This window comes from Macrobrachium rosenbergii, chromosome 23 (assembly GCF_040412425.1).
Source record: "Macrobrachium rosenbergii isolate ZJJX-2024 chromosome 23, ASM4041242v1, whole genome shotgun sequence".
NCBI classification, from domain to species: Eukaryota; Metazoa; Arthropoda; class Malacostraca; order Decapoda; family Palaemonidae; genus Macrobrachium; species Macrobrachium rosenbergii.
In genome coordinates, this window is record NC_089763.1 from 5,669,141 (window position 1) to 5,682,797 (window position 13,657).

Sequence of the window (13,657 nt, forward strand, 5' to 3'; positions counted from 1 at the left end):
AGATAAAGAAAAAAGAACGCCTTTCCGTTACTCAGATTTACTATATGTAATTATATATATATATATATATATATATATATATATATATATATATATATATATATATATATATATATATATATATATATATATATATATATATATATATATATATATATATATATATATATATATATATATATATATCAAACAGCAGTGACCACAGCCAGGTATACATCAATGTGGAGGACATAAAGGCTTGCTAAAAGGGTCAATTCATTCCCGACGTTTCGTAATGGCTTCATTACATTTTCGAGGCTGTATAAAATAAATAACAAATTACAAAAAAGGGTATAAATTTAAATTTAAAAAATTAAGCACAATGGATTACAAATAAAAAAAAAATAAAAATAGAAGGGACAATTAAAAAGGACAACATATAAAACAAAACAAAATCTCTCAAAAAAATATACAATATAAAAAAACATAAAAAGTAAGCAGATATGGACCAACCTATTCAGTGGCAATGTTAAAACCGAACAGAAAACCAAAGACTAAGAGAGGTACAGTGTGACGGCAGAGGTTTGGCTGTTTAACAAGGGGACGAGTCGTTCAATCATTAAATGATTTAACGACTCGTCCCCTTGTTAAAAAGCCAAACCTCTGCCGGCACACTGTACCTCTCTTAGTCTTTCGTTTTCTGTTCAGTTTTAACATTGCCACTGAATAGGTTGGTCCATATCTGCTTACTTTTTATATTTTTTTTGTATTGTATATTTTTTAGAGAGATTTTGTTTTGTTTTATATGTTGTCCTTTTTAATTGTCCCTTCTATTTTTAATTTTTTTATTTGTAATCCATTGTGCTTAATTTTTTAAATTTATACCCTTTTTGTAATTTATGTTATTTATTTTATACAGCCCTCGAAAATGTAATGAAGCCATTACGAAACGTCGGGAATAGATTGACGCTTTTTAACAAGTCTTTATGTCCGCCTCCCCATTGAGATATATATATATATATATATATATATATATATATATATATATATATATATATATATATATATATATATATATATATATATATATATATATATATATAAATTCGTGTGAAGTGGCATAGCCGTTATATGCAACACGTATGCTGATGGACAATTAAGAATTGCTCTTCTTGTACATATTTATTTCCCGACGTTTCGAATTCTCATATTATAATTACATCTTCAAGGGCTCTAAAATGGATAAAAACAACACAATTAACATAAAACTCAAACTGAAAATTTCCTTACACTTAAAATTATACATTTAAAACTAGATATATTAAAATATACAAACTATTGGACCAATCTTCCACCAGAGTAAAAGAAACATAATTGGAAGGAAACTAACAAATAAAGAAGAGGAAAAGACACCTTAAGACAAGAAGAAGGGAGTGGCTGTTGACTGCGTGTTTAATGGGGGAACCAGTTGTTTGATCAATAAGGACTCTAAAATGGGTAATTCCTGAGTGTTGGGTGTTTGTCCGATGATTTTAAAATCTTTATTTTCAATGTATGTTTTGCAACTTTCAGCATGAGTTCTTATACTGGAATGCTCCGGGTTCGTGAGTCTGCTGCCTGTCCGGAAACTGATCCCTCTATGACAATCGATGCGCACATTCAGCAGCCTCCGTGTGGAAATAAATATGTACAAGAGGAGTAATTCTTAATTGTCCATCAGTATACGTGTTATATATATATATATATATATATATATATATATATATATATATATATATATATATATATATATATATATATATATATATATATATATATATATATATATATATATATATATATATATATATATATATATATATATATATATATATATATATATATATATATATATATATATATATATATATATATATATATATATATATATATATATATATATATATATATATATATATATATATATATATATATATATATAATAATATCCATTGGGACGAAGTGAATGGAACCCATACTTCTCAGTAACTGCTATCAACCCCAGTCATCATATTACCAGCTGCCTAGGCTTCCAAATGAACCATATATATATATATATATATATATATATATATATATATATATATATATATATATATATATATATATATATATATATATATATATATATATATATATATATATATATATATATATATATATGACTTATATATATTTTAACACATCACCGTGATTCATATAAAATCAGTAAGCTACAAACGTCTTTTAATATCCAATTCGCTCTACCACTCGGAAATAATATATTTTCATATATATATATTACCGAAGGGGAATTTTTATTTGATAATAAGTTCGTCGTCCCGTGGGCTCGAACAGCGATTAATATACAAGAACTCAGGACTACAGTAGACGCATTTAACCCACGCGGCCAGCAAGTGCGGTTAAATGTGTCCACTGTAGTCCTGAGTTCTTGTCCTTCGCTGGTTCGAGCCCATGGGACGATGAACTTATTATCAACTAAAAAATATTCCCTTCGGTAACATATATATATAAGTATATTATTTCCAAGGTAGAGCGAATTGGATATTATATATATATATTTGTAGCTTACTGATTATATATATATATATATATATATATATATATATATATATATATATATATATATATATATATATATATATATATATATATATATATATATATATATATATATATATATATAATATATATATATATATATATATATATATATATATATATATATATATATATATATATATATATATATATATATATATATATATATATATATATATATATATATATATATATATATATATATATATATATATATATATATATATATATATATATATATATATATATATATATATATATATATATATATATATATATATACTACATACACACACACATATATATACATGTGTGTGTATGTGTGTGTGTATCTCACTCAAAATTTTTTCTTTAGCTCTCCAGAGAGAGAGAGAGAGAGAGAGAGAGAGAGAGAGAGAGAGAGAGAGAGAGAGTAGAAAAGACTAATTTACACTCTGGTTCAGGAACCATTCTGCTAGATTTTGCGTCTTGTTGGGCCGGAGACTCTCCCGGAAGCAGAAGACAAATGAAGAGCAGAAAGAGCAGATGGGGGGGGGGGAGGAGTAGGAGGAGGAGGAGGACCAAATACTTCAAGAGAAGTCTTGAACATTCCTTCGCAAGGCTTTCCCTGAACAGGCAGAAACTGCCCAGTCTATTTCATTTGTACGTGGGTCAGCTTAAATCACATTACTCGTACTCTAAATATTAATATTTGGGGGCGCCTATCTGGGCCTTGAATTTTTGAAAAATCTTTTTGCTTTTGCCTTTTCAACAGAGATCAATCTCATTTAAAAATTTGTTAAGAGATTCTGATATCTACAAATGATTGCTTACAGATGAACATTTATATATTTCATTATGCCGACCAAAATGTATATAAAATCCACTACAGAATAATCATTCAGGACAATTCATGCTAATTCATATTTGGAGATTTAATTTTGATCTCCAAATTCCCCACCACCCTCTCCCACCCCTTTTTTATTCTTTCTTCCTTCCTATCCTTTTTCGTTATGCTACCTCTTGGTTCCTAGGAAGGAGTGCCTCTGTTTTTCTTGAGGCGAACTTCATTTGAGCATAAAAATGGTGATTTTGCCTTCCATTGCTGTAAACAACTTTACTGTAGTCAGCAGTGAGTCTGTGCCTCCATGGCCTCCGAATGGAGCTCTTAACGCTGCTATAAATCTCGCTTTCCTTTTCAGCTTCCTACGATCACCTCCTTTTACGTCCATTCATTCCGCTCCTCCCGCGTCCGAATTCCTCCATGTGGCGTAAGTCTGTAACCCTTTCATTCAGCCCTGATCGCCCTCGTTCGAATTCCTCCATGTGGCGTAAGTCTGTATTCCTTTCATTTATCCCAGATCGCCCCCGTCCGAATAAGTATCTCAGGCTTCCATTATATAACAGCTTCATTTTACCCGTCAATCTCACTCTAATGACTCGACTCCTCATTGATTCCCTCATCGCCTTCATTCGAACAATTGGTCGTGGCTTAAGAGAAAATTCTATATTCATGTGTATTACGTCAGACACGTTCTCTTCGTCTGTGAGTTCGCAATAATTATGAAAGGCTTCCTTTTACTCAAGGGCGATTATATTTCTGTGGTGATCCCATTTATCTGTGACACTGAAAAACAACTTGTTCATCCTTCGTTTCTCAACATCTATTTCAGCTTAGTTATTCTAGCTTTTAAAAATTTTGTCATTCTCTTAATTGTTAGTCCACATGTGGAGGCATTTTGAATAATGCTATGTAGAACTGAGCTCGAAATAAATACTTACGATACCTGTGAAATTCGAATAAGCACAACTCATATACACACATTCATACAAACATACATACATACATACATACATATTATATATATATATATATATATATATATATATATATATATATATATATATATATATATATATATATATATATATATATATATATATATATATATATATATATATATATATATATATATATATATATATATATATATATATATATATATCTCTCCCGGGTAACGAGAGAAAGCATTGTACCCTTTCAGTTTACTGTGCCCTAGGTCGACGTTTCACAACACATTTGACACTTTTAAGAAATCATAAAATGCTTTGATAAAGATGGGAAATTATTAAACAGACACCTATAGTTACACAAGTACAGTATAGGTAAGATGATAACAGTGAAAACAAACTGTTGAAATCACAAGAGGACTTAGAGATAAAGAAGATTAAAGAGATTAAAACATTTAAACATTAACTAAAAAGCTCATAAAAACTTTCCAAAAACAAGCACCCAAACAGCGGACTGCTTAAACAAATAACTGAAACGTAACACCGTTAGAGGCGACAACTAAAAAAAAAAAAAAAAAAAAGTATAAAGACCCATTACGCAATATTCAATTGAGTAGAAGCATTGTGCAAGTTTAAAAGCTGAACTAGCTTTTTGAGCCTTACGGATTCTAGAATATGTAGTTCGTTTTCATTTTGGGTTTGTCCATTAATCGAAAAATCTTTGGTATCTATGTGAGTTTTATAAATCTTCGAATGACTGGGTATATGAGATTTGTCTGGACTGGACAACCTTCTCCCAGCTCGGAACTTACTCCTCTATGACAATCCAAACTTGGTCTCAAAAGCCTTTTTGTACATCCCACATAGTTTCCTCGACAACGTCTAGGGCATATATATTTATACACAACACTTGTGCATCACGTTAATCGGTTTTACACACCCCACAGGCAAAATACACACATACATACATACATACATATATATATATATATATATATATATATATATATATATATATATATATATATATATATATATATATATATATATGTAAATATATATATATATATATACATATATGTGTGTGTGTGTGTGTGTGTGTGTGTGTGTAGAATCTACTGGTCATTTTTACCAGACGCATATGTAATTCTAATAGCCACAATCCCCTCTTAACTTTTCGAATTCTTCGAGCTTTTTTGGGTATGCTTGTAACTACAAAGCTGTAAGATACAAACGCAAGAAATTGAAGAGACTGTGATGGCTGGTCGCGGGAAGCGAACCCGCGTCACCATAATCACAAGGAGGTCACGTTGCTGATCTTACCACGAGAAGGATAAAAGTCTATTACCTCTCATACATACATATACCTGTCGTTTTCAGATATATTTATTAGAGCTAGAATAGACCCATCCACACTATCGTAGCCTAGTGGGCAATTGTTATGGTGATGCGGGTTCGTTTCCCGCGACCGGCCATCACAGTCTCTTCGATTTCTTGCGTTTGGATTTTACGGCTTTGTAGTTACAAGCATATCTAAAAAAGCGCGAAGAATTCGAGAAGTTAAGGGGGCATTGTGGCTATTAGAATTACATATGTGTCTGGTAAAAGTGACCAGTAGATTCTACATAAATATTTCAGTCCAAAAAGCAATAAAACGATTGCCCACTTGGCTACGTTGGTGAGGATAGGTCTATTCCAGCTCTAATAAATATATCTGAAAACGACAGGTATATGTATGTACGAGAGGTAATAGACTTTTATCCTTCTTGTGGTCAGGTCGGCAGCGTGACCTCCTTGTGATTATGGTAACGCGGGTTCGTTTCCCGTGACCGGCCATCGCAGCTCTTAAATTTCTTGCATTTGGATCTTACGTCTTTGTAGTTACAAGCATTTCCAAAAGAGCGCAAAGAATTCGAGAAGTTAAGAGGGCATTATGGCTATTAGAATTACATATATATATATATATATATATATATATATATATATATATATATATATATATATATATATATATATATATATATATATATATATATATATATATATATATATATATATATATGTATATATATATATATATATATATATATATATATATATATATATATATATATATATATATATATATATATATATATATATATATATATATATATATATATATATATATATATATATATATATATATATATATATATATATATATATATATATATATATATATATATATATATATATATATATATATATATATATATATATATATATATATATATATATATATATATATATATATATATATATATATAAGTATATATATATATATATATATATATATATATATATATATATATATATATATATATATATATATGTATATATATATATATATATATATATATATATATATATATATATATATATATATATATATATATATATATATATATATATACATATTGAGAATATCACTAAGTCCACGTCAGGAGGTGAGTGAAAACCGGGACTTTGAACAAGTACTTTCGTAGTTTATTCTATATTTTCAAGTTCACACTGAATACAAAAAAAGTTGACAAAAACAGAAAGTGGGGGCGGGGTTACAGTTTGTTAATCTGGGCATCATGTTCTTTGAACAAAAAAGACAGGGACAAAGGATCAAGGGATAATCCAGGAAGGAGATTACCATTCCTGTTGGAAGTAGCTTCGATAAAGAAACTCTAGCAGATGTCTTTTTAGATGGTCATTGACCTTGTAGATGGCCGTCGACTTATCCCAGTTCATACCATGGCCTGTCTTAAGCCAATGATCCATGCCATTATTTTATAAGCCTCTTGAAATGGCATATTTGTGTTGGGAGCTTCTTACTTTTAGTCCTTTTGTTGTTTGACCAATATAAATCTTATTACATTCTTTACAAGGAACACTGTATACAATATTGTTTGAATTGGGTGGGCTATTTTTGATTAGTTTATTTCTCAAAATATTATTATGTTTTTAATACTAAGTTAATATCAATAGTTTTTAAAATGGGCAATGCAGGAATGAAATTAGGATGAAATGGTAAACAGAGAATATTCTTAAGTTCGTTGTTAATAATGGTTGGTTTATAATATGACTTTTTTGCATTATTTTTACAAAGTTCTAAAAAATATGGAGGGTAACATAATGAATCTCCTATTTTATCAATAATTTTAAACTGCTCTTCCAAAATTCAGGACTACAAATTCTAAGAGCTCTAAGATACATACTGGAAAATTTTGACATCTTAATTTGTTTAGCACGATTAGAGTAAAAATGAATATGTGACAAATTATTCGTTGGTTTCCTATATACTTTAAAACAAAAGTTGGTGTTATTTCTAATAACTAAGACATCCAGAAATGGTGTACAATTATTTTCTTCATATTATATTGTAAATTTTATGGATGGTACAAGATTATTAATTGTTTGCAAGAAATCTGAAATATTTACATTTTCTTTAACAATACAAAAACAATCGTCTACATATCTAACCCAAAACACCTTAGAGAAGAGATTCCTTGGAATAAGTCTAGACTCAAAGAATTCCATGTAAATATTAGACAAATATTTGGTATGGCTATGGGGAACCCACTTTCGCCAATGCAGAGTGCAATTGACAGGCATCCCAATTTTGTAAAGTCCTATGACTTCCTTTTGAAGGCTCTTGGGCAAAAGAATAAACTAAGCCCTTTTCATTGGCTAAAGAATATAATTTCCTGATATTAATCATCAATTTTCTTTAACATTATCGTTTTTTTTCTTTGTTATATAAAATCTACTGGTCACTTTTACCAGACACATATGTAATTCTAATAGCCACAATGCCCTCTTAACTTCTCGAATTCTTCACGCTTTTTTGGATATGCTTGTAACTACAAAGCTGTAAGATCCAAACACAAGAAATTGAAGAGACTGTGATGGCCGGTCGCAGGAAATGAACCCGCGTCACCATAATCACACGGAGGTCACGTTGCCGACCTGACCACGAGAAGGATAAAAGTCTATTACCTCTCGTACATACATATACCTGTGGTTTTCAGATATATTTATTACAGCTGGAATAGGCCCATCCTCACCATCATAGCCAAGTGGGCAATTGTTTTTATTGGTTTTTAGGCAGAAATATATATGTAGAATCTACTGGTCATTTTTACCAGACACATATGTAATTCTAATAGTCACAATGCCCTCTTAACTTCTTGAATTCTTCACGCTTTTTTGGATATGGCTTGTAACTATAAAGCTGTAAGATCCAAACACAAGAATTGAAGAGACTGTGATGGCCGGTCGCAGAAAACAAACCTTTGTCACCATAATCAGAAGGAGGTCATGTTGCTGACCTGACCACGAGAAGGATAAAAGTCTAATACCACTCGTACATACATATGTAGTAGGGTACTCCGCCAGAGTATCCCCATCTTACGTTTGATTGTGTAGACTGAGTTTAAAACGCAGTCAGAGAAATTGCTTTTGCATCTTCAATGCTGTTCCATGGTTGTGACATGAGTTTATCGTCTTGGGAATAGTAAAGTTCTTCTATAGGATTTAGACAAACTCCATAATGGGTTTTCTTTGTATTCTGGAAAGGTTTGTACAACAGAATAACAATGGTCTACACAGGATGGCTTCCCATGTTGATCTATCTGAAAAGCACTTATACAACTACATAGCAAGACTTACGACTTACACACACACGAACACACAATGACCTCGTTCCGAAGGAATTCCTCACTGTCTACGTGACAGCTCTTAGCTCAGCACAAAAAGGACGTTGACTTATGCTGACATACTGTTTATAAACAACACATTGCAGACATTCTGCTGACATGTGCGATTTGATGGACTAGTTCTGTGATTCATACACAACTCCTCTCTCGTGCCCACACAGATATATATACTTTTTTCCAAGTCCGCTTAAAGCAGTACATTAATGGAATTATGATTCCATTTTAAATTATGTCTAATTATGACACATATACCTGTCGTTTTCAGATATATTTATTACAGCTGGAATAGACCCATCCTCACCATCGTAGCCAAGTGGGCAATCGTTTTTATTGGTTTTTAGGCTGAAATATATATGTAGAATCTACTGGTCACTTTTACCAGACACATATGTAATTCTAATAGCCACAATGCCCTCTTGACTTCTCGAAATCATAAAAAGAAAAGAAAAATGGGGATGACTCAATGGGCTTAGTGTTCTACTTCATGAGGGAATGTTACGCAAACACTTTGGTTAAATTAAGTTATTATATTTACAAAAGGAATCAAAAGGAAAATGGTTAAATGAATTATTAGGAGGCTTGCAACTCATTAAGATCTTCTAATGAAGTCTTGAATGATGGCAAGGCACAGCCCAAGATGAGTCCACAGCAAAGGCCCTTTGCAATAGAGAGGTAAACATTACATGCCAGTAAAAGGAAAATATAACTCATACAATGATTCAAGGCTGCACTGATGGTGGCAAGGACTCAAGGAATGAATGAACACTTTACACTGGAACACAGAACATTGGCCATGGTACCGGGTAAAATGGCACAAGGATTGAGGTAGAATACTGGCACTCAATAAACACTTCTAATGGCAAACTATCGTGACTGAAAAGTCTTCACTCGTACTTTACCTTAGGGGAAGCGGGTCTCTGGCAAAGAATGACGAGGGACAATCACACGTAAGGCACGGCACACTATCACTTGGACGATCCACTCGAGGATGACCGTAGAGATGGTAACGAGTCTGGAGTCGGGTGTGGACAGGGGGGAAGTGGGGGAAGGGAACTCTCAGCACCTCTCGTGCGCATACAATTGCTCTGGCTAACTGCAAAGATTTCTCCTGTCCCATCCCTTTTCAAGACCTCTGCCGAGTATGGACCGTGTGCAGAGATCTGTCAAGTCTGGTGACCGTGTGCAGAGATGTGTCATTTTCCAGGTCTCCTGGCCATCTGTTTGTATCTTCCCAGGTATCCCGCAGGAAAACAATTCAGCCAGTTTAAACTGCCTTTAGAAAGGTTGCTTTAAGCAGCTTAGTTGGGCTAAGCTGCATAAGAGAGTGGCACTCAGTCTCTCATCCTCGTACTTTTTGACCGTGCCCTCTAAATGTCTGTTTCAGGTAAAGAAACGGGACAGATTGAACTGTTGATAACTTTAATTGTTTTGATATCTAGGTCAACTTGGATCGGCTATGCAGCAACGATTCTACTCCCGTAACTAAGGGTAAATGAAGGGTTGGCTCTGCAGCGACTTCTTGTAACCTATAATATATATATATATATATATATATATATATATATATATATATATATATATATATATATATATATATATATATATATATATATATAGATATATATATATATATATATATATATATATATATATATATATATATATATATATATATATATATATATATATATATATATATATATATATATATATATATATATATATATATATATATATATATATATATATATATATATATATATATATATATATATATATATATATATATATATATATATATATATATACAAGCATTAAGCTACAAACATCCTTTAATGTCCAATTCGCTCTACCTCGGAAATAATATATTTTCATATATGTTACCGAAGGGGAATTTTTTAGTTGATAATAAGTTCGTCGTACCCTTGGCTCGAATCAACGAAGGACAAGAACTCAGGAATACAGTGACACCTTTACCCACGCGGCCAACAACTGAGGTATAGGTTGATATTGGCTCCCATCTACAAATCCCTGTCGAACTCAGGTATTTATATTTAGAGTCGATATCAACCCACCTCTGCCATGCTGACCATGTAGTGCATTTGTCGCATGCAGCCATATTATGACTTTTTATCACATCACCATGATTCATATACAAGCATTAAGCTACAAACGTCCTTTAATATCCAGTTCGCTCTACCTCGGAAATAATATATTTTCATATATGTTACCGAATGGGAATTTTTTAGTAGATGATAAGTTCATCGTACCCTTGGCTCGAACCAACGAAGGACAAGAACTCAGGAATACATTGACGCCTTTACCCATGCGGCCAACAAGTGAGGTATAAGTTGATATCGGCTCCCATCTACAAAGCCCCGTCGAACTCAGGTATTCGTATTTAGAGTCGATATCAACCCACCTCTGCCATGCTGACCATATAGTGCGTTTGTCGCACGCAGCCATATTATGACTTTTTATCACATCACCGTGATTCATATACAAGCATTAAGCTACAAACATCCTTTAATATCCAATTCGCTCTATCTCGGAAATAATATATCTCCATATATGTTACCGAAGGGGAGTTTTTAGTTGATAATAAGTTCGTCGTCCCGTAGGCTCTTGTCCTTCGTTGGTTCGAGCCCACGGGACGACGAACTTATTCTCTAAGACAATATGGCCGTCAACGCACATGTTTAATATTGTTCAGCGATAGATTGTCAGAATTCCCGACACTAAAACCCAGAGCTGGCATTTTTTTTTTTCCAAACCCAGGAAAAAGGGTTGGAGAAGAGGCAAAGAAAGCAGTAGACAGGTAAATTCACCTTACACACACTGCAAATACCATGTAATGTATGATGAAAGTTTGGATCCTATACTGTATTACTGATCAAACTACAGCCATTGTAACGACTTTGCCTTGGCTTTCATATGGTGAGCAAATTAAAGTCATGTTTACTAATTCCGTTTCGACAATAGTTTTTTGTTTCAATTTTATTATAATGATCTCAGTGAAATCTACAGTGGTTAATCTTGGCCAAATTAAGCTTGAAGTAGTCTAGTAGTCTAATGATCTCAACTCTAGACGTGTAAATGTTTACTGTGAAAATAAACAAATTTCTTACATGTTATAATAAATCACAACCCCCAACCTTGTTGGCCTGATAGTAATTATTAGCTGTTTCACTATTTCAGATGTCAGAGGTGGTGGATTAACACACGTCGATGTGACCTGAACTTCAAAAGGGATTACAAAAGTATTCTTCAATTGTGTTTGTGCGAAGATCATTTTGACAAAGATCAATTCATGTGCCCTGCTGGAAAAAGTAAATTATCTGTACACCTAAATAGCATGTAACATAAAAACTTCAAGAAGGCCTGATAATTATAATCTTTGGTTAGTATTTTACTGGTGTTAGTAGAATTACTGTTGTTGTCACAAGAATGTTAAATCCGTTTACAGCTTTATTACTCAAGGATATTAGTATTTTATTTAATTTAGCATATATTTATTACATTTTCAACCCCCCCCCCCAAGTAGTTCCAAAAGAAAGAAGAAAAACTTAAGGAAAGATGCCATCCCTACTTTATTAAAAAATCAGAATGCTCCAAAGAAGTTGTATTTTAGACGTGTGATAAAAAGAACAATTCAATCTGAAGATGACACACTTCCAAGAAAAAGAAGAAGAGGTAGAGAGCTTTTGTTTCCTACTTGCACAAACATAATGCAATTAATTTTTTAAGCTCTCTTTCAAGTTCTTGAAAGTGCTTTTTGTTAATATTTACTGTTTCTTGTAGTGTTTACAGTTGTTGAGTTTTACAATTAAGTCGTTCTACTAACTTTGTGTCAGGATGAAATTCATGAAATTTCAAGAAGGTATGTTTAATATCTAGCGTGTTTATGCAAGGCTATACCTGGATGGGTCACATAAATAGGGGTGCACACTCGTTTTACTGCCAGTAAGTTTAAAAAGCTTAATATATATATGTGAAATATCAGTTATCATAACTTATCAAATATAATTTTATATATATTTGAATTTATATATAGTTTTAAAAAACATGAAATTTTTGCAAAGATTTTAAAAATTTATTGATATATTTTTCTTACAGAAGAGGAACAGACTGTTGAGGAACCTGTGGAAGTGTCACCAGCCCCAACGAAGGAAAACTTGAAAAGGAAGAATGAAACATACAGAAAAAGAAGTTTGCTTCTCAAGAAGGCACTTATGAAAACTAGACGTGAATTGTACCATCAGAAAAAAGAGAAAAGGAAAAGGTGATAAAAAAGTACATTGAAGCCCTAGCCTGTGATCTGGTTCTTACACAACTGACCCAGAGGAAGCAGAAACGCTGGAATCACAATATTAAATTGTACTGTCTGTCATTGTTTTACAAAAGTCCTGCTGCATACAGATATCTGAGAAAAAATTTTAAAATACCGTGTGTAAGAACACTTCAAAGAATATTCAGCAAGTGTCAAATTAATACAGGATTCTCATCATCACTGGCAACTC